General features: G+C 47.0%; 1 protein-coding gene and 1 long non-coding RNA gene across 6 annotated transcripts in view; one reads left to right on the top strand and one right to left on the bottom strand.

The window, feature by feature from the left end:
• Positions 1-1002, bottom strand: part of ZBED1 (zinc finger BED-type containing 1) — a 15628-nt gene extending 14626 nt beyond the window's left edge. The window contains exon 1 of one of the 2 annotated variants that reach the window (XM_040460171.1): positions 445-1002. The gene's annotated coding sequence lies outside the window, so the exon portion shown is untranslated. The remainder of the gene's footprint in view (positions 1-444) is intronic. The other variant, XM_040460172.1, reaches the window with a different exon arrangement.
• A 158-nt stretch (positions 1003-1160) lies between these two features.
• On the top strand, positions 1161-17350 carry LOC121020221 (uncharacterized). 4 transcript variants are annotated; one of them, XR_005786022.1, is made up of 4 exons: positions 1161-1311; positions 4121-4251; positions 9705-10311; positions 13789-17350. It is a non-coding gene; the product is annotated as an uncharacterized LOC121020221 (long non-coding RNA). The 4 variants fall into 4 exon arrangements; XR_005786024.1 differs by lacking the exon at positions 13789-17350 and having other exon boundaries at positions 9705-9934; positions 10174-10574; XR_005786023.1 differs by lacking the exon at positions 13789-17350 and having other exon boundaries at positions 9705-9934; positions 10138-10574.
• Positions 17351-25670: the final 8320 nt, after the last annotated feature.

The raw sequence follows: 25670 nt of genomic DNA, 5'->3' as shown, positions 1-25670 counted from the left end.
CACACACACACACACACACACACACACACACACACACACACACACACTAGGAGAGACCACCGGATCCCACACCTGTCCATAACCCTCCAGATCCCAGACCCCCACCAGGACCCGGGATCTCCCAGGACTCCCTCCCCTAGGAGGTGAACCCCCCCCCCCCCCCCCCCACCCCAACCAGGCCTCACTGCACGCTGCACCCTTTCACTCCTGGCCACCTGGACTGGCTTCCCATGCGAATCTAAGAAGCCAGGCACACACAGCTGCTTCCTGCCACCCCCAGCCAGGTTCGGAAGGTTTCTTTTGGCCTTTGCAACCTTCTGTGCTGCAGATCAGGAAACTGAGGCCAAGAAGCCTTCCCAGGATGCCCTGTGGGACCAGAGTACATGGGCCTGCCCTGCTCGGCCAGGTGCACCCAGCACAGACCATCGGGGAGAGTCACCGTACCTGTCACCTGTGCCCTGTTCCCCACAGCAGCCCCTGCCGTGGGGGGTGGGCAGTTTGTGGCTCACAGCGTGAAAACGACGAGGGTGTGGAACCCGGGGTTCACCAGTGAGCCGCGGGATTTCTCAGCGTTTGTGCAAAAGCAGCCAGGACAGGCATGTGGTCCCCTCCTCTCCTCTTGTCCAGTCTCCCCTAAGTGCCGTATCGTGAGGTTTCTGCAGCCGTGAGCTGGGGAAGGGGGTCCTGATAGCTGAGACCTTGCCCCAGATGCTTCCTGCAGTGCTTTTAGGGGACCACCCCCCCCCCCAAGTCACCTTCCTGATCTGGAAGACACAGATGCTGCTTCAGTCTGGTTTTTATCACACTTGCAATAAATCACCCCAAATGCAACTGCTCGAAACGAGACACTGGTTCCACTCAAGGTCTCCCGGGGTCCAAACTGGGGCGTCCACCCACTGGCTCCCTGCGGGCATCCCCCGGACAAGGATGAGCACGAGCGCTCGGGGGCCGTCGGTAGGGGGCAACCCTGGGCTCCTGGAGGCCCCTCTCTGGCCCCGGCGGGTGTCCCCCAGACCCCTCTTCTTGCAATGCGTGCCCCTTGCCCTCTGCCGTATCTCTGTGCCTCCAGCTGGACAAGGTTGTCTGCTTTTGAGGGCTCGCGGGATTAGAACGGTCTGAGCAGGTTAATCTAGGATTACCTGCCTATTTTCAGGTGCATAGCTAAGTGACGTCTGCAGAGTCCCCTGTGCCATGTGACGATGCACGCTCACGGCTGCCGCGGGGACGCGGGCCCGGCCACTGCCTGGCCTGCTACAGCGTGGTCTAGAGATTCCTGTCCGTTCGAGGAGCCGCGGGCCCCACCGCTTGGAGGTGGGTTGATCTGGGCCCGAAGAGGAAGGCACAACCCCAAGGCTGAAACCCTCTGTGGGAAGACGGTGAGGCAGAAAGGGGCTCCCGTGTGGTTGTCCGTGGCCACGCCCTCCCGCAGGTGCCCCGTGCGCAGTGCGAGGACCTCATGATAACCCTAAGGGCTCCGGACTGTCTTTACAGTTTTCCTTGTTTTAAAGTCGGGGGTGGGGAGGGGGGCCCCTGGGTGGCTCAGTCGGCTAAGCGACTGACTCTCGATCTCGGCTCAGGTCATGCTCTCACGGTTCTTGAGATCGAGTCTGGCCTCAGGCTCCGCACGGGGTGCGGAGACTGCTTGGGATTCTCTCTCTCCCTCCCTTGCTGTCTGCCCCTCCCCTGCTGATGCTCAATCTCTCTCTCTCTCTCTGCCAAAATGAATAAGCAAACTTAAAAAATAAAGAAATAAAAAATAAAGTGGGGGGGGGCAGAATGCAATAATGGTGGATATAAACGGTGCCTGCAGTCTGCTTGGTAGGCACGTGGGTTTGCATGTGAGGACACAGCCTCCAGGCATTTTAGGAACAGGAGCACGGTCCCCATGGGAGGGTGTGGTAGTCTTGTTGCAATAATCCCACAAGCTGGCGGGGACCTCGAGCCTAGTGGTCAGGCGACAAGCAAGGTCTGAGCCTGGCCCCTGGGATCAGAAGGGGCGTGCGGTGAGGGGAGAGCAGAGTGGAGCGGGGAATTAATAGGTTGCTCAAGGGTCTCGAGTTCTGTATGGAAGCACAGGGTATGGGGCCCGAATATTGGCCCTCACAGCATCATGTGGCTGGGAGTGTGGCGGCCAAGGGACGTGGTGGAGGGGAGGGGGCGTTCCCGTGTTTCACTGACCGGCAAGGCCACGAACGCCGAGCCCAGCTGAGCAAGCACACGGATGTTTCCCCTACGTGTCTGGAGAGACTGTTTTAAAGCGTGTGTCCTAGAGGTGGGATCCAGAGTGGCCAGAAAAGACACACACACACAAAATCTGAGACACCTGTTAAAAATGCAGATTCTGGAAAATGCTCACAGGGCAAGTGAGTCACGACAGGCTGGTAAATCCTGAAAGAAATCGGACAGAAAACTGGGGTGGACTCCAAGGTGTGGTTTTGGGGAAATGTGTTCATCCGTACAGGGGAGTATGTCTCAGCCGGGAAAAGGATCCGAGCGTGGAGGGGTGCTGTTACATGGACGGACCTCGAACACATGATGCTCGGGGCGCCTGGGTGGCTCAGTCGGTGAAGCCTCAGACTCTTGGTATCGGCTGAGGTCATGATCTCGCGGTTCATGACTTTGAGCCCCAAATCGGGCTCTGTACTGACAGCTTGGAGCCTGGATCCTGCTTCGGATTCTGTGTCTCCCTCCCTTTCTGCTCCTCCCCTGCTCACGCTCTGTCTCTCTCTCTCAAAAATAAGCATTTAAAAAATTTTTTGAAAAAATTCCAGACAGTGAATATGGCAGAACTTTTGTGTTTTGCTCTCAGAACATTGCAGAACTTTTGTATTTTGTGTTTTGGTTTATGGTTTCTTTGGTTGTTTGGTTTTTCAGTTTTGGTGCAGTTTGTTTGGCTGTTTGGGTTTTTTTGTTTGTTTGTTTGTTTTGTTTAGTTCTGTTCTGCCTTTCGTGGTCCCTAAATGTGCAAACAGGTGCAAGACGCCAGGTGTCTCCCTGGGTGCACACAGAATAAGGGGTAAATCTGAAGTGCCCCTGGGGGAAAAGCAAGACCAGGTGTTTGTTGTTGAGGTCTGTTTCCAAGTCTGCAATCCGATGTTATTCCGTGTCTTTGTGATGAGCAGAAGGAGAAAGCAGGCAGGTGCAGCTGAATCAAGTCTGGCCGTAGGTCTTTCTCCAAAGCGGGCTGTCCTCCCGAGCCTCGAGGCAGCCTCGGGTGGCCACAGAACCCCTCTGCGAACATCTCACGTGTGCGTTGCTTCCCAGAGCACTTGGAAGGGCCCCCCGAGCACTTTACAATGGCCCCCGAGGACTCACCTTATTTTGCAACGTGCGGGATTGTATGCAATCCTGTTTATTTTGAGTGTAGACCCTTGGAGGATTTGAGAAAACACGGTCAGAGAAGTCAGAAAATGGGAAAACCTTTTTGGGCATTAGGACCTCATGTGCTCAGTGTACGCGATCTGGAAAAGTTCTGAACTCCTCGGACATTGTTCCTGCTAGGACTCTAAAAATGAAGGGAAGCTAGTCATTCCTGCACCTGAAGTCTTCAACGTCATTCCTCAAATTCCTTTGCTTTAAACCTTTTGTCCCAATCACGACCCCACCCCCCACCACCCCTTCTTCTCAAGGGTCTGTTTTTGACCCTGGCTAGAAAATACTATTAATGTTCTGTTTTTCTCTTTATTTCTATTCTGGGGAAGCAAATTCTTTTCCAAGTGAGGAAATGCCTGACTCTATTTCCCTGGGAATCTGTGTAGTTGGATGTCAACGTTGATGGCCCCGGAAATTCTGTAATTATATCCCCTCCATGTTTATGGTTATGATTGAAGTTGTGACTACTTTTTCCATTAAGACTGTTTTTTTTTTGTTTTTTGTTTTTTGTTTTTTTTTGTATGTTGGGTTTGCTCTAATTTTCCCAGGAGCATTTATTCCACGTGGACTCTTGGTCCCTGATTTTACTTTGTGTCCTGTATAAGTGCTCCCAATCATGTGGCCCCTGGCCATTCATTCTGAGAGAATAACAGGACTCATGGTGGGCATATCCCGCCGGGATTTGTTGGGGCCATGGTTGAGGGCTTCGAGCACGAATATTAACGTTGGGATTTTTCTACGAGGCCAGCGGTCCTTGGGACCAAATTGTCTTGGAGCAGAACAAAGACACCCAAAGAAATGCATCGTACGCACCAGCCCCCACCTTTTGTCTGCTTTTCATTGTCCACGTGGTGGGTCCACATCCACGTGAGACCCAAGGTGACTTGCTGCTATTTTGTGATGGAAGCCCCTGCTTGCTCAGGAGGAAACCAGAGACTGGTAACAGTGGCGGGAGCTTCAGAGGACAAGATCAATCCCACCTGTGCCCAGGAGAAGGCACAGACCCATCCAAGATGGCCAAATCTGGAAAATTCCCCACAACCTTTGGTTGAGTCTTCTATCTACAAGATGGCACTCACAATCCCATGCCCAGATAACACAGGTTTTAAGTACACGCGCCTTCCTCCTACAGCTTTGATTTATTTGTTATTATTTTTTTTAAGTGTTGGTATCATTTCTATGGCGAAAACCAAGATTTCTGGAATTGGATTGGCCAAGATGGAATTTAGCATCCGTGCCTTACTGCCGGTGCCTTCCACTAGGTTTCTGATGTTTTTGCAACACGGTTTCCCCTTTTTGTTATCACTCAGTGGCTGATATTTTCAACATCTTGTTTACAACCGGTGAGCGTCTAGCGTTAGGTACTTTTTTGATGGCAAAGAAGGACTTTGGCATGGTCGTATTTACTCACACTCCTCGATTCTCCAGAGAACTTTGCGTTCAATTAAAAGTGAGGACTTCAGAAAAAAAGGGGGGAAGGCCGTCTGGGTGGCTCAGTCAGTTAAGCCTCCGACTTCGGCTCAGGTCATGATCTCACGGTTCGTGGGTTCAAGCCCCACGTCAGGCTCCATGCTGACAGCTAGGAGCCTAGAACCTGCTTCAGATTCTGTGTCTGCCGCCCCCCCCGCTCCTCCTCTGCTCACACTCTGTCTTCTCTCTCTCAAAAATAAACATTAAAAAATTTTTGAAAATAAAGTGAGGACTTCAGGACCATGTATGATGCACACCTGACTTTCAGAAAACTGTGTTTCAGTCAGAAATGAAATGACATAAAAATCTAAATGGTGTTCCTGGGGCGCCTGGGTGGCGCAGTCGGTTAAGCGTCCGACTTCAGCTCAGGTCACAATCTCGTGGTCCGTGAGTTCGAGCCCCGCGTCGGGGCTCTGGGCTGATGGCTCAGAGCCTGGAGCCTGCTTCCGATTCTGTGTCTCCCTCTCTCTCTGCCCCTCCCCCGTTCATGCTCTGTCTCTCTTTGTCTCAAAAATAAATAAAACGTTAAAAAAATAAATAAATAAATGGTGTTCCTTTCACCTCCCCCACCTCTGTTCATTATGTAATAAAGCACATTTTATTTGTGAGAGTCCTTTCTTTGGGGTAAAACGTACATTCGGTAAAAGGCACCCATCTTGGGCGTACCATTCAATGAATTTGGACAAATGCTCATGATCATTGGATGCCCAGACATCAAGATGTAGAAAACTGCCATCACTCGGAAAAGTGAGTGGCACGGCCTCCCCAGTCAGCCCTCCGCCAAGAACCAATCCTTTTTTTTTTTTATGTTTCTTGCAAGCAAAGTTAGTTTTGTCTGTTCTATGACTTCACATACATGCAATCACATCATAAATACTCTTGTTAAAATCTTCTGTCAGAAAATGCGATGCATCGATGTTGGTCCACGTATCTGTGGTTGGTTCCTTTTTACTGCTGAGTATGATTCCATTGCATGAATACACTATAGTCTGTTTATCCACTCACCTCTTGGTGGGGGCTTGCGTTGTTCATGGTTTCTAGCTATTCGGGGACATTATTTCTTCAAAAACTTTTCTGCCTCATCTCTCTCCTCATTATATATATATCTTTCTCCTCATCTCTCTCCTCATTATGTATGGATATATAATCCATACATCATATATTACATATGTATATATGTATATTTATATGCATATATACATACATATGATATTATAATATCATATAATTATATATAACATATAATATTATTACATATGTAATTATATGTTATTTTACATATGTAAATGTATAAGCGTAATTTCATGTAGATGCAGAATAAGATAATATGTAATAAGGTACAATATATAAATACACACATGATAATACATAATATGTAAGACAATTATATACAATACAATAATAAATAAAAATATATATATTATAATACATTATAATTATGTATAACAATAACATATTTATAATTTGTGATATATTATTATAGTATTATAATATATACTAGAATTTTTTAATATGAAATTTATTGTCAAATTTGTTTCCATACAACACCCAGTTGTATGCTCATCCTAACAGGTGCCCTCCTCAATGCCCACCCCCCACCCTTCCCTCCCTCCCACTCCCCATCAACCCTCAGTTTGTTCTCAGTTGTTTTTTTTTAATTTTTTTTAACATGTATTTATTTTTGAGACAGAGAGAGACAGAGCATGAACAGGGCAGGGGCAGAGAGAGAGGGAGACACAGAATCTGAAACAGGCTCCAGGCTCCGAGCTGTCAGCACAGAGCCCGACGCGGGGCTCGAACTCACGGACTGTGAGATCATGACCTGAGCCGGAGTCAGACGCTTAACCGACCAAGCCACCCAGGCGCCCCTGTTCTCAGTTTTCAAGGGTCTTTTATGGTTTGGTTCTCTCCCTCTCTAACCTTTTTTTTTTCCTTCCCCTCCCCCATGGTCTTCTGGTAAGTTTCTCAGAATCCACATAAGAGTGAAAATATAAGGTGTCTGTCTTTCTCTGTATGACTTATTTCACCTAGCGTAACACTCTCCAGTTCCATCCACGTGGCTACAAAAGGCTAGATTTCATTATTTCTCATTGCCAAGTAGTATTCCATTGTATATATAAGCCATATCTTCTTTGTCCATTCATCAGTTGATGGACATTTAGGCTCTTTCCATAGTTTGGCTATTGTTGAGAGTGCTGCTATAAACATTGGGGTACAAGTGCCACTGTGCATCAGCACTCCTGTATCCCTTGGGTAAATTCCTAGCAGTGCTATTGCTGGGTCATAGGGTAGACCTATATTTTCTTTAAAAATTTTTTTTATGTTTATGTATTTTTGAGAGAGAGGAAGAGACAGAGCGTGAGCAGGGGAGTGGTAGAGAGAGAGAGAGGGAGACACAGAATCCCAAGCAGGCTCCAGGCTCTGAGCTGTCAGCACAGAGTCCAACGTGGGACTCAAACTCACAAACCGTGAGATCATTACCTGAGCTGAAGTCGGACACTCAGCCGACTGAGCCACCCAGATGCCCCAAGGGGTAGTTCTATTATTAATTTTTTGAGGAACCTCCACACTGTTTTCCAGAGCGGCTGCACCAGTTTGCGTTCCCGCCAACAGTGCAAGAGGGTTCCCGTTTCTCCACATCCTCTCCAGCATCTATAGTCTCCTGATTTGTTCATTTTGGCCACTCTGACTGGCGTGAGGTGATACCTGAGTGTGGTTTTGATTTGTATTTCCCTGATAAGGAGCGACGCTGAACATCTTTTCATGTGCCTGTTGGCCATCCGGATGTCTTCTTTAGAGAAGTGTCTATTCATGTTTTCTGCCCATTTCTTCACTGGCTTATTTGTTTTTCGGGTGTGGAGTTTGGTGAGCTCTTTATAGATTTTGGATACTAGCCCTTTGTCCGATATGTCATTTGCAAATATCTTTTCCCATTCCGTTGGTTGCCTTTTAGTTTTGTTGGTTGTTTCCTTTGCTGTGCAGAAGCTTTTTATCTTCATAAGGTCCCAGTAATTCATTTTTGCTTTTAATTCCCTTGCCTTTGGGGATGTGTCGAGTAAGAGATTGCTACGGCTGAGGTCAGAGAGGTCTTTTCCTGCTTTCTCCTCTAGGGTTTTGATGGTTTCCTGTCTCACATTAAGGTCTTTCATCCGTTTTGAGTTTATTTTTGTGAATGGTGTGAGAAAGTGGTCTAGTTTCAACCTTCTGCATGTTGCTGCCCAGTTCTCCCAGTACCATTTGTTAAAGAGGCTGTCTTTTTTCCATTGGATGTTCTTTCCTGCTTTGTCAAAGATGAGTTGGCCATACGTTTGTGGGTCTAGTTCTGGGGTTTCTATTCTATTCCATTGGTCTATGTGTCTGTTTTTGTGCCAATACCATGCTGTATTGATGATGACAGCTTTGTAGTAGAGGCTAAAGTCTGGGATTGCGATGCCTCCCGCTTTGGTCTTCTTCTTCAAAATTACTTTGGCTATTCGGGGCCTTTTGTGGTTCCATGTGAATTTTAGGATTGCTTGTTCTAGTTTCGAGAAGAATGCTGGTGCAATTTTGATTGGGATTGCATTGAATGTGTAGATTGCTTTGGGTAGTCTGGACATTTTAACAATATTTATTCTTCCAATCCATGAGCACGGAATGTTTTTCCATTTCCTTATATCTTCTTCAATTTCCTTCATAAGCTTCCTATAGTTTTCAGCATACAGATCTTTTACATCTTTGGTTAGATTTATCCCTAGGTATTTTATGCTTCTTGGTGCAATTGTAAATAGGATCAGTTTCTTTATTTGTCTTTCTGTTGCTTCATTATTAGTGTATAAGAATGCAACTGATTTCTGTACACTGATTTTGTATCCTGCGACTTTGCTGAATGCATGTATCAGTTCTAGCAGACTTTTGGTGGAGTCGATGGTATTTTGTGACTTACTTCCTTTTGCAGTGAGGCCTGTGAAAATGAGGTGATTTGGGAAAATTGTACAATGATTACAATTTTTTGATGTGGAAGTTTGCTCATGGTGAAAGATCTTCATGGCTCGATAGTGGATATTTTATTGTAAGGGAAACAGACTGTCTTACTTTTATTATTTTTATTATAAAGAGAACTTTTATTTTTTTATTATAAAGGGAACATACTGTCTTACTTTTTGTTTTTTTAAGTTTTTTGGATGTTTATTTATTTTTGAGAGAGAGAGAGAGAGAGAGAGAGAGAGAGAGAGTACAAGCAGGGGAGGGGCAGAGAGAGAGGGAGACACAGAATGTGAAGCAGGCTCCAGGCTCTGAGCTGCCAACACAGAGCCTGACACAAGTCTCGAACTCATGAACCATGAGATCATGACCTGAGCTGAAGTCGGATGCTTAACCGACTGAGCCACCCAGGCGCCCCACGACATTCCAGATTTTTTTATACTTTGCATGGTGCGTGCTGTGTGTTCTGAGCGGTGAACACACCTCAGTGAAGTCACCGCCTGTGTGCATGTGGGCACCACCGCCTTGGACGGATGCCATGTCCCCTATACGGTCCTACAGAACCAATGACTCATCCCCCAGCCTGTAAATGGGTGGGCCACCTGCAGGGTTTCCACTTACCAGATTGTCCCAAGATCCGCAGGGTGGGGAAGAGTGAAGTGTACCTGGGTGGGATCAGAGGTCACCGGATCAGTTGGTTACTGATGCACCGACCCGGTTTGCTATGTTCCCCGAAACACAAAGAGGTGAGGTCGGTGAGGGCCACTTAAAATAAGGACAAAATACACTGTGCAGATTATAAAAGGTATTTAGAGAAGCCTCATGCGTGAAGCCCAGACTGCAAGACACGGGTGATTATTGCCATTTTAAAACCTTCCTTCGTGCATTCACTCTTTCATCAGGCTTTTCATCAGGCCAGATGTACCCATCATGTGCTTGGACCCCAGGACAATCACCAGCAGAGCACCGCTCGTGTGTACCTACTGTCCTTGACTTGGACTTGGAAGACTTCCTCATTTTTAGAAGGATGAACTGGCCTCTGTTGGCAGAGCACTCAGTCCAAATGCATTTTTAGAAAGCAAGCCTGTTGCCTCTTGGATTAGTTCAATACAATACCTGGAACCAGACCCCGGTGAGGCTTTGTCTTACGCAATAGACATGTGAATCTAATGTAATTTTGAATATGTACGTGTATAATGTACACGTATAAGATTTATATGTGTTATCTTAACTAAAACACTTTAAAAGATGCATATTACATTGCCGTATTTCCTAGCCTGCTTAAGGCTGTCTCTGCCTCTCTCCCTGCTCATGCTCTCTCTCTCTAAAATAAAGTTTAAAAAAAGATTTGCTGTCATCCTGGGGCCACAGGCCATCATCATCAGGTGGAGCCAACCTGCAGCCAGGTGAGCCAGGTTTACACAGGACAGGTGCCTGCCGGTGACACCCCCCAAGAGATATTCCTCCGGAGCAGAGGGATTATACAGATGGGAACTCACACTCTATCTGGTAAGGAGACTTCTTTCCACTTCTTTACAGAAGTCTTCTTGCCTGGACATGATTTGGGGGCTAAGAACGTGAGACCAGGGAACAGGTTCTCCTTCAACCAGCAGAAGGAAATCAAGGAAAATGCGGGTTCTTTCATTTTGCTTCATTCATTCGTTCCAGATGTGGACCTACACCACCATTCTTCACGGCCCGTGGTTTGGCCCAAGAGAATCCATTGTACAGCGGGGCGTTCAAATAAGGCAGTGTTTGCTGCCCGGGCGGCGGGGCGGGCCCCCCCCCCGGGTAGGGCTGGCACATGCAAATGATTTGATAAATAGCATGCAAACTTTCTACGAGAGAGAAATGAATAGCATTTGTGAGCCAATAACTAGACACCTGGTAGAAAGAAGGTCATTCTTTTGTGTCTGAAAGTTGCTTTCAAAGCTCTGCATGGCTGATCCAAACTTTAAAAAGGCACCTGGGGGGGGGCGCCTGGGTGGCGCAGTCGGTTAAGCGTCCGACTTCAGCCAGGTCACAATCTCGCGGTCCGTGAGTTCGAGCCCCGCGTCGGGCTCTGGGCTGATGGCTCAGAGCCTGGAGCCTGTTTCCGATTCTGTGTCTCCCTCTCTCTCTGCCCCTCGCCCATTCATGCTCTGTCTCTCTCTGACCCAAAAATAAATAAACGTTGAAAAAAAAATTAAAAATAAATAAATAAATAAAAAGGCACCTGGGTGGCTCAATTGGTTAAGTGTCCAACTTCAGTCAGGTCATGATCTCCTGGTTTGTGGGTTCAAGCCCCCCGTCGAGCTCTACACTGACAGCTCGGAGCCTGGAGCCTGCTTCACATTCTGTGTCTCCCTCTCTCTCTGCCCCCTCTCCCCAAAATAAACAAATAAATTAATTAAAATAATAAATTAATTTTAAAAATTAAAAAATAAATCAATTAAGAAATTAAAATTATAAAAATAATTAATTAAAAAGACCAACAGAAAGGAATATTTCAAGCTCCATGAAGTTTCCACTATTTTTCTTGTCTTCTGGACTCTTTTGTGTGGTTTCAAGGTCACTGGACGTGATATCCAAACTTCAGCACTGTCCACGTGGCACTTGGCAGGTCACTGCCCCTGTCTGGCCTGGGTTTCCTTATCTGCACAATGAACAGGGTAGACAATGGACCTTTGGGATTTGCCCCAACATTGACATTCTGTTTGTGTCTTCACTAAGATGTGTCCTGACATTTTTTATTTTTTTTTAATGTTTACTTATATATTTTTTGAGAGAGAGAGAGATACAGAGTATGACTGGGGGAGGGGAACAGAGAGAGGGAGACACAGAATCCTAAGCAGGCTCCAGGCTCCGAGCCATCAGCACACAGCCCGACGCAGGGCTCAAACTCACGAACCGTGAGATCATGACGTGAGCCCAGGTCAGACACTCAACCAACTGCATACATGTACCCATGCACATGTAGACACACACACACACACACAGACACACACACACACACACACAGGGATGGAAATCCCATGAGGACTTTGATTATGCTGCGGTATTCTTTACCACATTTCCAGTGGCCAGAACAGAGCTTGGCACATATGATGTGCTCATGAAGTAGTTAATGAGTGAATGTGTTATGGGATGAATTGTGTCTCCCCCAAAGATATTTTGAAGTTCCGACCCCCGGAACTGGTGACTGTGACCTTCTTTGGAAATAGGGTGTTTGTAGAGATAATGAGTTGACATAGTCCTTCTGGATTAGGATGGGTCCTAATCCAACAACTGGTGTACTTATAAAAAGGGGGAAATTTGGCGATGACTGGGTGGCTCAGTCCGTTAAGTGTCCTACTCTTGAGTTAACCTCAGGTCATGATCTCATGGTTCATGAGTTCAAGTCCCACGTTGGGTTCTGCGATGACAGTGTGGAACCTGCTTGGGATTTTCTCTCTCTCTCTCTCTCTCTCTCTCTCTCTCTCTCTATTTCTCTCTCTCTCTCTCCCTCAAAATAAACAAACTTAAAACTTTTTTGAAAAAGAGGGAAATTCAGACACAAGGAAAGATGTCCATGTTACAGCAGAGACATGGGAGTGATGTGTTGACAAACCAAGGCATGTCAAGGGTTGTGGGCAACACCAGAAGCTGTGACGAGAGGGAGGAACAGATTCTCCCCTTGGGCCCCAAGACACAACCAGCCCAGCAGGCACATTCATCTTGTCTTCTGGCCTCCAGAACTATAAGGAAACACCGGGAGATTGTGACCTGAGCCAAAGTCAGATGCTCAACCCACTGAGCCACCCAGGTGCCTGCAGTCTTGATTTTAAAAGAATAAAACAAAATCATTGGTTCTTCCATATTTGGGACAAACTCAGACTTTGGAAGAGACATGTATGAGAATTTAAAAAAAAAAAATCAATAAGTAGCTTGAAAAGTCTTGTCATTCAACCCATAAGAAGCAGGAAACTTACCAAGAGAGAAAATACAAGTTCTGTCCCTGGATTTCATGAGCCAGGAATTCACTCTCCTGTTTCATATCTTATTTGACTTATCCCTGTGTTAATTATTGGAGCTTGGTCTCTAGGGCATGTGTGCAGAGGGCTCCATGTTTCTAATTGAACAAATAAATTATTCATCTTAGCTTATTTCCTGTTCTGAGTGTTTCTGTGGAGGTAGATGAAAGCTACTTTATATAACAGATCTGGCTGCCAAATCAGTAGTCTTTACATGTCCCTGCCTTCCCGCTGAAACCGCAAGTCCAGACTCGATGTTCACTTTTGTTTTGCACATTTAAATTCTTCTATTTTGAAAGGATATATCTATCTATCTATCTATCTATCTATCTATCTATCTATATCTATCTATATATCTATAAATAGATATAGATAGATATAGATAAATATACACACACACATATATATATGTGTGTGTATACATATATATATATATATGCAAATAGGTAGATAGATATGATGGATAGATAAACAGATAGATACAGATAGACAGATAAACATGATGTATGGTTGGATGGATGGATGGATGGATGGAATCAAAGATAGATAGATAGATAGATAGATAGATAGATAGATAGATATGATGGATGGACAGACAGATAAGATAGATATGGTGTATGGGTGGATGGACGGAATCATAGATAGATAAATAGATAGATAGATAGATAGATAGATATGATGGATGGACAGATAAAATAGATATGATGTATGCGTGGTTGGATGGATGGATGGATGGATGGATGGACAGACAGATAAGATATATGATGTATGGGTGGATAGATGGATGGAATCATAGATAGATAGATAGAATGATAGATAGACAGACAGACTTGGCCCATCAAGTTCCCGATGGATTTTTAGGCATGCACAGGCCCCCACCCATATGTTAAGGAGACAAGGAGTCATCTTCTCTTGAGAATAAACCATGAAACTTTATCATCCAATGTGGCATGACACCAGACAAAAATTTTTTAAAAGGTTCTGTTGCTCACAGGGAAGCTGCAAAAATATTTTGACATCCTGAAAGCTGGTTCCTGTTAGCAGATCTCTTCCTGTTAAAGTAAATAAAAGAAGGGGGGAAAAAAGAAAAGTAAGAAAAGCAAGTCTGTCTTAAAACCTACCCTTGATTTAGAAAGAGACCATCTTCTGGAAGCATTGTTCATCTCCCGACCATCAGATGATATTGCTGATTCATCACGTCAGATCCTTTTCTCTTATTTTTACGAAAGGACATCATTGAGCCAGTGCCTTTTGGGGCCATCTCTTGAGTTCCGTGTGTTTTGCCCCACGTGTGCATCCAGAAAACTGCACCATGGGTGCAGATGAGCCAAAGGCTTTGGGTGTGAGGGAGCAGGACGACCGGGTGCTGAGGGAGCTCAGACATCAGGACTCACCTGGACCAGGAGCAGGTGCAAGGAACAGGTGTATCTGCTCTGTGTTTGGTTGAAGCCACCGAGGAAAGAAGCAAAGACACATCCATGATAGAGTCCCTGGAAGAAGGACTCAGGCTCAGGGGTCCGTGCTGACCCACCAGGAGTAGAGACTGGAATGTCACCCAGACCACAACCACTGGCCCAAGGATTGGGGTTGCATCTTCTGGACGCTCTAGGTGCTTCTCCCAAGGGACCACCATCTTTTGGCCTCCATGGCACCAATAGCAATAGTGTGGCCTCCAGGTGAAGGTGAGACACCCAGGTGTTTAAGACATGGCAGCATGAAGGGGAGAAGAAAATCCAGAGACAGGAAGCTGAGGTTCATGAGAAGCATGAGCGCCTAAGGTTTACCCATTCTCCGATGCGTAAAGACCATTATGGCATTGAAAACCCAGGTAATGTGACCCAGGGTCATCTCCCAGTGCACACCCCATTCATGGCTCACACAGACTGGATTTGCCCTCCCGTCTACATGAGCCCCCACCGGGAACCCGCTCTCATCCTCCACAGGTGCTGAGCGAGACCTTCCGGGCCCCACCAAGAGGTGGTCTCTTCTGTTTGCCACGGTGCTGAATCTGCTCCTCCCAGGGGACTGGCTGGTCCCTCCTCCCCATTCCTGTGATGTTCCATCTAACGTTTCTTGAGGTGCTTGTCTACTGCCCGTGTGTGCGCCCATATACCTGTACCTAGATACCCTTACCTGTCCCCCTGCACCTGTACTATACCCGTATCTACATATCTGTTCCTGTACTGACAGGTGTGTGTCTGTGCCTACACTTTTACCTATAGCCATTTCTATATACCTACATGCACACGCCTTTACCTATGTGTATACCTGCGCTTCTGTGTATACACCTATATGTATACATTTACCCATATGCATTTCTATACATCTCTGTCTCTACCCCTCCATCAACACCAGACCTGTATCTATAGCTGTATACTTATATCTGTCCCTATACCTGTTTCTATAGAGCTTTATCTATGTGTACTTTGACTTCTATGCCTACACCTATCCTATATATTTATAGCTCTGTAATTATGTTTATTCTAGACCTATATCTATACCTATGCTTGTATCTCTATACTGATGCTATACCTGTATCACAAGTGTGTTTATAGTTGCACGTGCACCTCTATACCTATACCTCTACAATGCACACCTACACCTGCCTGCATCTCTCTGTCTCTATCTCTATCCCTTTACTCCACCTCCATAGGCATATATGTGTATGTCTGAGTCTCTACTTCTATCTCTGTCTCTCTATATAGCGCTATCTCTCTGTATTGTGCACCTCAAACGCTGTTTGCACTACAGATGCATAAGCACAGTGCCTAGATCGGCCCATGCATGGAGTAGGATGTCAGAAACTGTGAGGTGTTAGACATGGAAATGTCTTCATATGTTTTCCAAAAGAAGGAAGGAAGGAGGAATGCAGTGATGAGGAGATAAGCAGCCAGAGATGAACAAGGCTCCTGTTCATTGATGACAGAGGGACCTCATGAGGAGTCCGGATCCCAGGATAGATGTGTCATCCATGTTTTAATGGAGTCATGGCACGCATCCCATTACTGATACTCTCGTTGTCTTGTCCCACCAGACTGTGGGCTCCTTAGGAGAGAAGATGGCTGATCTTTGTTTGTCTTCTCGGGATCGGTCATGGTGCTGGGTAGGCATTCAATACACCTGTGCTGAGCTGAATAAATGTAGACGTTATTCCAGTCCTAAAGTGAAGAGTAAAGTCAAAGAGGCTGGCAAATCCTAATGTGTATTTGTGCAGTTGTTTGATTACGGCTTACCATGCCAAGTAGAGTCAGGCTCCAAGGAGGTGGGAAACTCGTCTCTCTTGTGTCCTTGTTTTATCCCAATACCTAGTACTGTGCCTGGCATGCATGCCCAAGAGGCTCCGAAAACAGAAGCAAAGGATCCAGAGAGTGGATTTCATTTCATTTCAGCTCCGTTGGGTGAGGAAACAGAAGAGGGAGTCCCCCTCCTTCAAGGAAACATCTCTGAAGATCCAATGACATGTGTCCCAGAGGAAGCATGTGGGTAATCCTGTCCTAATTTTTGTAAGGAAATGTTGAGTGTCTCCAACCAATGGAAGAATTCGGGAGTGGATGAGAAATGGAGGCCCCCCAAATAGAAGCCCATTGTCCAAAATCAAGGGCTTTGGACTTTTGGACTATGTGCCTGGAGAGCTCCCTCCACCATTTGTTACAGAACTCAAGCGGAGCGTTGACGTGGCTGACATTGAATTTCTCGTGTCCTGTGCCTTCCATGTGCTCCCAGCTCAAAAGGATGAGGTCAAAGGTTTACCTTTCTAGCTGGCAAATGGTTTTCGCAGTTCCACCGGGAGGCTGTTGGCAGGGGGAAGAGGCCATCACTTCTCTGCAATGGTCCTTTGTGTACGTATTTGATCAGCGCTAACTTTCTTGGGTTTTACCCCAATGAGTCTTGGTCCCTTGCCTGGTACTGCAGATTTTAATACTAACACTATAGCTACCGTGACAATTGAAATGAGACCCTGTGAGCAGACAGCCTGGCATGTGGAAGAGCATGTCTGCTTTCCTGCCGTTGAAACGTTTTTATTTTACTCCCCACCGAGCTTTGGATCCACAGTCTTTCCCTCTTTGGTAATACTGAATTTCAAGTGACTTCTCTCTCAACCAAGGGAGACATTCCCAGTTGGTGTGCTTGTCACTGAACTTATTCGAGGGAACAATTTGGAGACCTTGGATGGAAACCCCAGATGTGCCTGACCTGCCCGCCATTTACGGAGTTTTATGTATTCACTGGGGTCTTTGCTGTGCCTGAGACTAAGTGGCGATGTCCGTCGGAAGTGGTCTGTTTTCTAAGATGTTCACTGAGGTTGACTTGTTAACATTTTCCGTGTGCACTCACTTAAGAGGCTGTTGTGTGGTGTGCTTCCTATCCCAAATTTAGTCTTCTCCCAACTGGATATTTAAAGTAAAAGAACGAAATCTTGCCATTGGCAACAACGCAGATGAAACTAGAGATTATTGTGCTAAGCAAAGTAAGTCAGTCAGAGGAAGACAGATGTCATGTGATTTCATTCATATGTGGAACTTAAGAAATACAACAGATGAATGTAGGGGAAGGGAAGGAAAAATAAGATAAAAACAGGGAGGCAAACCATAAGAGACTCTTAAATACAGAGAGCAAACTGAGGGTTGATGGGGTGGGGGGATGGGCTAAATGGGTGATGGGTATTACGGAGGGCACTTTTCAGGATGAGCACTGGGTGTCATACGTAAGGGATGAATCACTGGGTTCTATTCCTCAAGCCAAGACTACACTGTATGTTAACTTGAATTTAAATAAATTTAAGAAAATTAAGTAGCCTTGATTACAGTTCACATCCATGGTATTCCACATTGTTCACATTTGGTTTCTACGTCATCAATGGAAGATTGAACTGCCCGGGGGTGAGGGGGGGATTGTTTTGCAAGGCTAGAATCAGAAACCAGTGTGCAGTTTTATGCCTACTCGTAGATTAACCATGTATCCGGCTCGGAAAAGCTGAACGTACAAAACCCCATTGAAATTCCAATATGGCGGCTCAATATTTCCTGCTAGTTCTGACATGGTTCCCCATACATCGAGAGCATCCCTTGGTCATGCCCAGTGCCTGGAGAAAATAGAGCCTTTGTGGGACTTACAGGACGTAGGAAAGAGATTTCAAATGACCTGACTTAGTAGGCTCTTTAAAAAAAAAAAAAAAAAAAGGAAAGAAAAAAGCAACGAGAATGAAGCATTATTTGAAAAGCTAATTATAACTCACTTATTACACTGACTAAATCAGGTGCCCGTTGGTCTGGTATTGATACTCTAGTATTATAACCTTTTGAGCGCCAATGACAATTCAGCTTTTGAAGCCCTCGTGATACAAAGCTTGGCATAGAATAAGTTCCAACAGTGGGAGATTCGTGGATGTGATTTGTGCGTGTCTCGTCCTTCAAACACTTTCTCTTGCCGTAAGCTGTGTTTTTGTCATATCTAATTTGCCTGGCTGTTCAGGAATTTTCGTTCCATTAGGATTTATCCCTTTGAAGCCCCACTGCTCTCGCAGTGAATCCTTCAACGGCGTCAACATCCCGCTGAGTCTGCCGCCGGTTGGGGTGGGATTGTTTGGACACAATTCCTGAGCCGCGTTCCGCCTTTGTGTCGCCTTGTAAGCCGACCCCTGACTGTGTCTTAGATCCAGTCTTCGACTCCCATTCTGGTTTTGCACCATGATTGTGTGCTTTCTGTTTGGGACTGTGACACCTTCCACTTGAAGTAAAGCTTGTGTCTTGTTTTAACGAGCAGAGACTGTGGTCCATGTAGACGTGGGAGCTCAGCTTGGCCTCTGCGTCAACATTTGGCTGGAATTGACGCTAGAGGCGGCTGTGTGGTTTTCTACTTTATTTTTACATGTATGGCATTGCCTTCTTTTTGTGCCTCTGCCCCCGTAGAGATGTAAGCGAAGGAAATGGTTCCAAGTTCAGCGGGCGTGGTGCCATCTTGGTTTGATTTCCACGCCCTTCCCGCTACGGTGGGACGATGCTGCCTGGCTCGGTGGTGACCATGGGCAAAGTCAACAACCAGGGAAGTTGAACAATGACCGTTATTGATTGGACCTTGCCACACAGCGGCTAGAAATGGCTGGAAATTCGAGCAGGATGTCCCGGTATTTGCCATCAGCAACAGCAGCTGTCGGTTGGGGTCATCTCCCTAAAACTGATAGTTGTGGGAGCCTCATATTGGGGCCGTGGACAGATTTCTGTGCAGGATCGGGAGTGGAGCATCTACGTGGTGGCAGGCAGGCTCCAGAAGGGCCCCCCGTGATCCCCACCCCGTAATATTCACAGCCTTGTGTCATCCGGTCCCCGTGACTACGGGAGGGACACTGTGCCTGTTCTAAGCAACACAATCTGTGACATCTGTGACTTCGCTGCTCAGCAGGAGATCACTAATGCACACGCAGAGACTCTGGGACTAGAAATACAGGTTTCTGCAAAAAAGACAAGTGTCGTGTTTGGGGCGTGGGGTTTCGGTGCCTCCTACTAGGTTGTGTGGCTCTGGAGATGTCCACAGCGTGCTCTCCACTGGGTGACATCTTCCCAAGCGAAGAAAGCTTTCCACTTGACTGGCTGACCCACCCCACTGGCTTCTCCCAAGACTTTGCAGGGACTGTCCCAGACCCCTGAGCGGGGGGACAGGCACTCAGACCCCACACACACTCATGTCCTGTGTGTTGGTCTTTAAAAAAAAAAAAAAAAAAAAACGGGTCTTGTACACTCAAGCCTCCTTCTGGATTTTGGCTCTCTGTTCACCAACAGACACCCCCAGGGGATGTGGGTGTCGGGCGGATGTCCTGCCATAGCCTGTGATAATGCAGAATTATGCCCAAGACAGTGAGCCTGTGACAGACCCTGTCACCTCCGCGCCCAGGAAGACACATGTTTCTGTTGAGCAGGAAAATTGAATTTGGCATCTCATTAACACTCATGGGTGTTTTTTTTTGCGTTTTTTTTTTTTTGTTTTTTGTTTTTTGGTGGTTGTTCGTTTAAAAATTGTGCAGGAAGGTGGGATATTTTGCAAGTGGAAAAATACCGTGGGCACACACACACCAGTGTCTGCTCACACACACGTGGTGGGTCAACCATAGGTGCGAAGGGATTCAGCCAAGTGTGAGGTTCAGCGAACCCGAGTCCAGACAGAGGGCTCCACACGCAAGGTCAGGAGCCGGCAAACTGTTGTCTACACTGCCTGCAGCAAAATGAGGCCTGGAGGTGGACAGCCATCAGGGTTGCCTGGGGTCCAGCCGCAAACAAGTGTGCTCTCGCAGAGCAGACGGTGCTCATTCCTGGATTCTTTTTTTTTTTTTTTAATTTTTTTTTCAACATTTATTTATTTTTGGGACAGAGAGAGACAGAGCATGAACGGGGGAGGGGCAGAGAGAGAGGAAGACATAGAATCGGAAACAGGCTCCAGGCTCTGAGCCATCAGCCCAGAGCCTGACGCGGGGCTCGAACTCATGGACCGCGAGATCGTGACCTGGCTGAAGTCGGACGCTTAACCGACTGCACCACCCAGGCGCCCCCACAAAATTGATTTTTATTTTATTTTATTTTTTAATTTATTTTTGGGACAGGGAGAGACAGAGCATGAACGGGGGAGGGGCAGAGAGAGAGGGAGACACAGAATCGGAAACAGGCTCCAGGCTCTGAGCCATCAGCCCAGAGCCCGACGCGGGGCTCGAACTCACGCGAGATCACGGGAGATCACGCGAGATCATGACCTGGCCGAAGTCGGACGCTTAACCGACTGCACCACCCAGGCGCCCCTCATTCCTTGATTCTTGAAGCCACCTTGCAACCCCAGCAATCCCACAGCCCTCATCCCTGCAAGGTAAGGACCCGTTCTCGTGGATGTGACCCTGTCCCACCGAACCGTGGTCAGCATCCCCGCCCTGCTCACCTCCCGCCCGAAACTCACCACCCGGAAGCATTTTTCTCCCAAATACCGGTAACCTCCCAGCTCCTGTTGTGTGGCTGAGTTGCGCGTCTTAGCTCGACTGGGCCACGGGTGCCCAGACATTTTGATAAACGTGATTCTGGGTGCTGTGGCTTGGAGGGTGTTTCTGGATGAGAGGAGCATTGGGATGGGGGGCGGGCAGGGAGGTCAGTAAAGCAGACGGCTTTGCCTGTGTGGGTGGGCCTCATCTAATCAGGTGACGGTCTGCACAGAAAAAAAAAAAAAAGGAAAAGTAGGAAGAAGGGAAAATTCTTTCTTCATGATTGTTTGAGCTGGGATATCATCCATCTATCTATCCACCCACCTATCCATCCATCCACCCATCCACCATATGTATCTATCTGTCATCTATCTATCCATCTGCCCATCATTTATCCATCCATCCATCTCTCCTTCTAAATGGTTTTGTTTCCCTGCAGACCCTGACTAGCACACCTTTGCAATCCCCAATCTTCTGCTTCCCTGAACCTTTCCTGTTCCTTGTGCATCTCACATAACGGTTCAGAAACAACATCTGTTAAATATAACTATTTCACTGCCATACCCCCTCATCTGGAGCCTGAAACTGCCTTCGGCATCCCAGCACCAATACCCACCACGTCCCTCGACTCGCCACCTCATTTCTGTGACCCCCAGTCCCCCAGCACGGCACACGAAACCCACGTTACTCTGTCAGCACGCCCTCTGTAAGCTGGTGGGTCCTCCCTCTGGCATAGGACGTGAGTCCCTTCGGCTGTGTTTCCCAGGCTGACTGAGGGTTCTTGGACATGCAGAATGCTGGATCCCAAATCATTATTCACTCGTCCAGACCAACAAAGCAAAGGAAAAGCAAACACGTTTCCAATTATTTCAGGAAATGCTGCTGCCCCATTGTGGGTCTCTGCAAATTTTCCTTAAAAAATACCAGAGAGTATAAATAAACATTTTAAAAAAATGGGGGCACCCGGATGGCTCAGTCAGTTAAGCATCCGACTTCGGCTGAGGTCATGATCTCACAGTTCGTGGGTTCAGGCCCCGCGTGGGGCTCTGTGCTCACAGCTCAGAGCCTGGTGCCTGCTTCGGATTCTGTGTCTCCCTCTCTCACTGCCCCTCCCCTGCTTGTGCTTTGTCTCTCTCTCTCTCTCCAAACGAAATAAACATTAAAAAAAAAAAAACTAAATAAACATTAAATCTTCCAGAATTTGTAGGCTAACAAAGACACTTCAAGGATGTGTCATGGGTTGTGGGTTCCATTCATGGTGCCACAGTTTAAAAAGGTGGAAACAGTTCCCTACTTTCCGGGGCTGGGGGTGCAGGGGGCTGTGAACCCCTTGTTGAAATGTGCACTCCCGCGGGAATACTTGGAGATGAATCCCTACGGATGCTGATGTCTTTTACGCTGTGTTTGCTCAGCACTGAGGACATTGCCTGTGCTGCACCGACTGTGTGTTTTTGTGGGTTTTTTTTTTCTTTTTTTGGTTTGTTTTTTCCATTTCTAGTTACCTTGAACGCACAGTCGTGCTAAGCCTGTTCATGCCTTTCCAGGCTTCCTGTTCCAGGCACCTGCCGGAAACCCCGAGGTCGCCCCGTTCAGTTAGTCAGGGCGCTGTGACCCCCATCAGGGCTCCCAGAAGGTGACTGGGATGCCAGGTCAGCGATAGCTGGTCGAGAGCATCGCTTCTGGAAGCCGGGCACGTTGTTATGAGTCAGAGTTCCGAATGATTTACTATGTGCCTTAATCAGGACTGAGGAATGACCCTTCTGAATGGATTCGGATGTGTGTGGCTTCGAGTCAGGGAGACCAGGAGCCACAGGGGAATCCGTATCTTTGTGGCGAGGGCGCTGGGGGCAAGCTGCACACATTTTCGTTCACTTTCCTTTCCTTCCAGCCACGTTGGAGCGTAAATGTTCCTTGTTGTTTACTTGTTTCTGGTTTACTTTGTAACCTCCCCGTATATCCCGCGTGCTCGAGGGTTTACGGAACTCTAATATTCACTGGCGAGTTGCGGTCCCCAAAGGGGTTTCTATACGATTGTTGATGTGCCTCATGGACCACCTGAGGTCACCGTTTATTAATTATACAACGGGTTCCCTGACGGGAAATATCCACAGAAATCGGCCTATGGGGACGTCCATACTCAGCATTATTTCCCTATCTTACACACTTAAAAAATAACCAACAACCCGCGTTCCTAACTAATGACGGGACTTCATTGGCAAGATAACTTTTAACACAAGTTTACAACAGTCGACAAAATGTTATCAAATGTAAATGCATCAGCCGTGAAGCACCCATTGGAAAAAAAAAAAGAAAAGAGAGATATTTTGGAATGAAAATAGTACTTTTCTTCCCAGGGTTTATCCAAATGCATTTATTTTTAGCTGCGAGATTTTTGGTGGCCAAAAAAAAATTTTTTTTTTTTTTTGGAAATAATCCCACGCTTGTCCATACTGTAGAAACTGTTTCGGCTTGATAAGGCGTTCAGGTGTTTGCAAAATATTTCCATCCCTCCAGCGATGGGAAAATTGGCAACAGTGAAAGCACGGCATTTCTGTACGCACAAATTTTGTCGCTTGAAAGCTGCCTGGATGGCGCCTCCAGCTTGAGAGTCTCAGCCACCGCCTCGCAGGGCTGGGCTGGTCTTCCCAAACGCTCTGCCAAGACGTCAGAGCCTCCCTCCCTCCCTCCTTCCTTCCTTCCTCCTTCCTTCCTTCCTTCCTTCCTTCCTTCTTTCCTTCCTTCCTCCTTCCTTCCTTCCTTCCTTCCTTCCTTCCTTCCTTCCTCCCTCTTTCTTTCCTTCCTTCCCTCCTTCCATTCTCTCTCCCTCCCTCCTTCCTTCCTTCCTTCCTTCCCTCCCTCCTCCCTCCTTCCCTTGGAAGGCTGGAAACTTTGTCTTTGCAAACCCCGAGTCTGTCCTCTGCCCCCAGTTGAGCACACCCACCATGCAGGAGACCCCGCTGGGCTACCCCAAAGCACACACCCATTGCATCTGGTGGACAGCTTCTGGGGGGGCATCCTCTGTCCTGTGCAAAGATGCATGGAGTTATCAAATGCTTTCTGCCAGCACTCATGATACTTCAGGGGGAACAGGACGAAGCCATGCAGATTTTGCAAAAGGCTCACCTACCAGAGCCAGGTAATGTGCTGTGATTGGGGGGAAAGGCCCTTCTTTACATACCCGTGCCTCGTGGCAGATGGGATCCACCTCGTTCATGGACACTGAGTATATTTATTCCAGAGCCACCAAACAAGCATGGATGCTACCCATCAGCACCTATGTCAGCCTTAGCATATGGACTCCCTTGGACACCCATTGGGTTGATGAGAAGGCACCCATTGGGTTGATGAGAAGCCGTGACAGAAGGTCATGGCTGCATTAGGAGATGTGACCCTCAGTGTCAGGAACATCCCTTGGATGCCCGTTGGGTTGAGTGAGAAGGCACAGAAGGTCCTTGTTGCATTAGGAGATGTGACTCTCAGTGTCAGGAACATCCCTTGGATGCCCGTTGGGTTGAGTGAGAAGGCACAGAAGGTCCTTGTTGCATTAGGAGATGTGACCCTCAGTGTCAGGAACATCCCTCGGATGCCCACTGGGTTGACTGGGAAAGTTCAGAATGTCATGAGAAGCTTCAGAAGGTCATGGTGGTATTAGGAGACGTGACCCTCAGCATCACATAGATTTCTTGGACTGCCATTGGGTTGAGTGAGAAGCTTCAGAAGGTCATGGTGGTATTAGGAGACGTGACCCTCAGCATCACACAGATTTCTTGGACTGCCATTGGGTTGAGTGAGAAGCTGCAGAAGGTCATGGTGGTATTAGGAGACGTGACCCTCAGCATCACACAGATTTCTTGGACTGCCATTGGGTTGAGTGAGAAGCTTCAGAAGGTCATGGTGGTATTAGGAGATGTGACCCTCAGCATCACATAGATTTCTTGGACTGCCATTGGGTTGAGTGAGAAGCTTCAGACTGTCATGGTGGCATTAGGACATGTTACTGCCAGCATATGGACTGAGAACTGGCACGTCACTTGTGTCCACACTCGTCATAAAGTCCCAGACCAGCTTCATCCACACCTGTCACTGTGCGTTGGCTTCTGGATCCCTCACAGGTTTCCCCCTTGTAATTCTGTCTTCCTTCGAGGAAAATGTGTCACTCGTAGTCTGTCACCGGTATATCTGGTCAACCAGACTAATAAGCTAATTGTCAGAAACTTCTGTGAAGGCGGAAATTACATTTAGTTGTAAAGACTTAGGAAAAGCTGTCGGTGATATAAAGAAGGATGGGCATTTTTTTTTTATTTGGGGGTTCAACGAGTCTATGAGATTGTACAAAAAATAAGAAGCCTTGAGCGGGGGACGCCTGGGTGGCTCAGTCGGTTAAGCGTCTGACTTCGGCTCACGTCATGATCTCACCATTCGTGGGTTCGAGCCCCGCATGGGGCTCTGTGCTGACGGCTCGGAGCCTGGAGCCTGCTTCGGATTCTGTGTCTCCCTCTCTGTATGCCCCTCCTCTGCTCATGCTCTATCTCTCTCTAAAAAACAAATAAATATTAAAAAAAAAAAAAAGAAACGTGGGTTATGGAAGGAGTCACAGTTAAATGTGTGAGTTGGGTGTTTTGAAAAGAGAGGGATTTTATTAAATATTTTAGTTTATGTTTGTTTCAGGAAACTTTTGTAAGTAAAAAAACGCGTTATGTGTAGAACTAGTCTTAACAGCCTTGTTAGCACAGAGGGTTGTGGGTCTCATAAGGTGCGTGGTCCACGGAGCTCACGCGCCTTCCGGCGTGAATTGCCACATTATCCTCTGAGTTACGTGTTTTCCAAACTATGTCGTGCCGTTCCCTCTAACACAAATCACCCAGGAAGCTAACTGTTGTGCCAGCAGGGAGTAAAAACAAAAGATGCTATATCGACCAAAA

Source organism: Herpailurus yagouaroundi, unplaced genomic scaffold (assembly GCF_014898765.1).
Source record: "Herpailurus yagouaroundi ecotype Mexico unplaced genomic scaffold, PumYag 248, whole genome shotgun sequence".
Lineage (NCBI taxonomy): Eukaryota > Metazoa > Chordata > Mammalia > Carnivora > Felidae > Herpailurus > Herpailurus yagouaroundi.
This window is presented reverse-complemented; position numbering and strand designations above follow the sequence as displayed.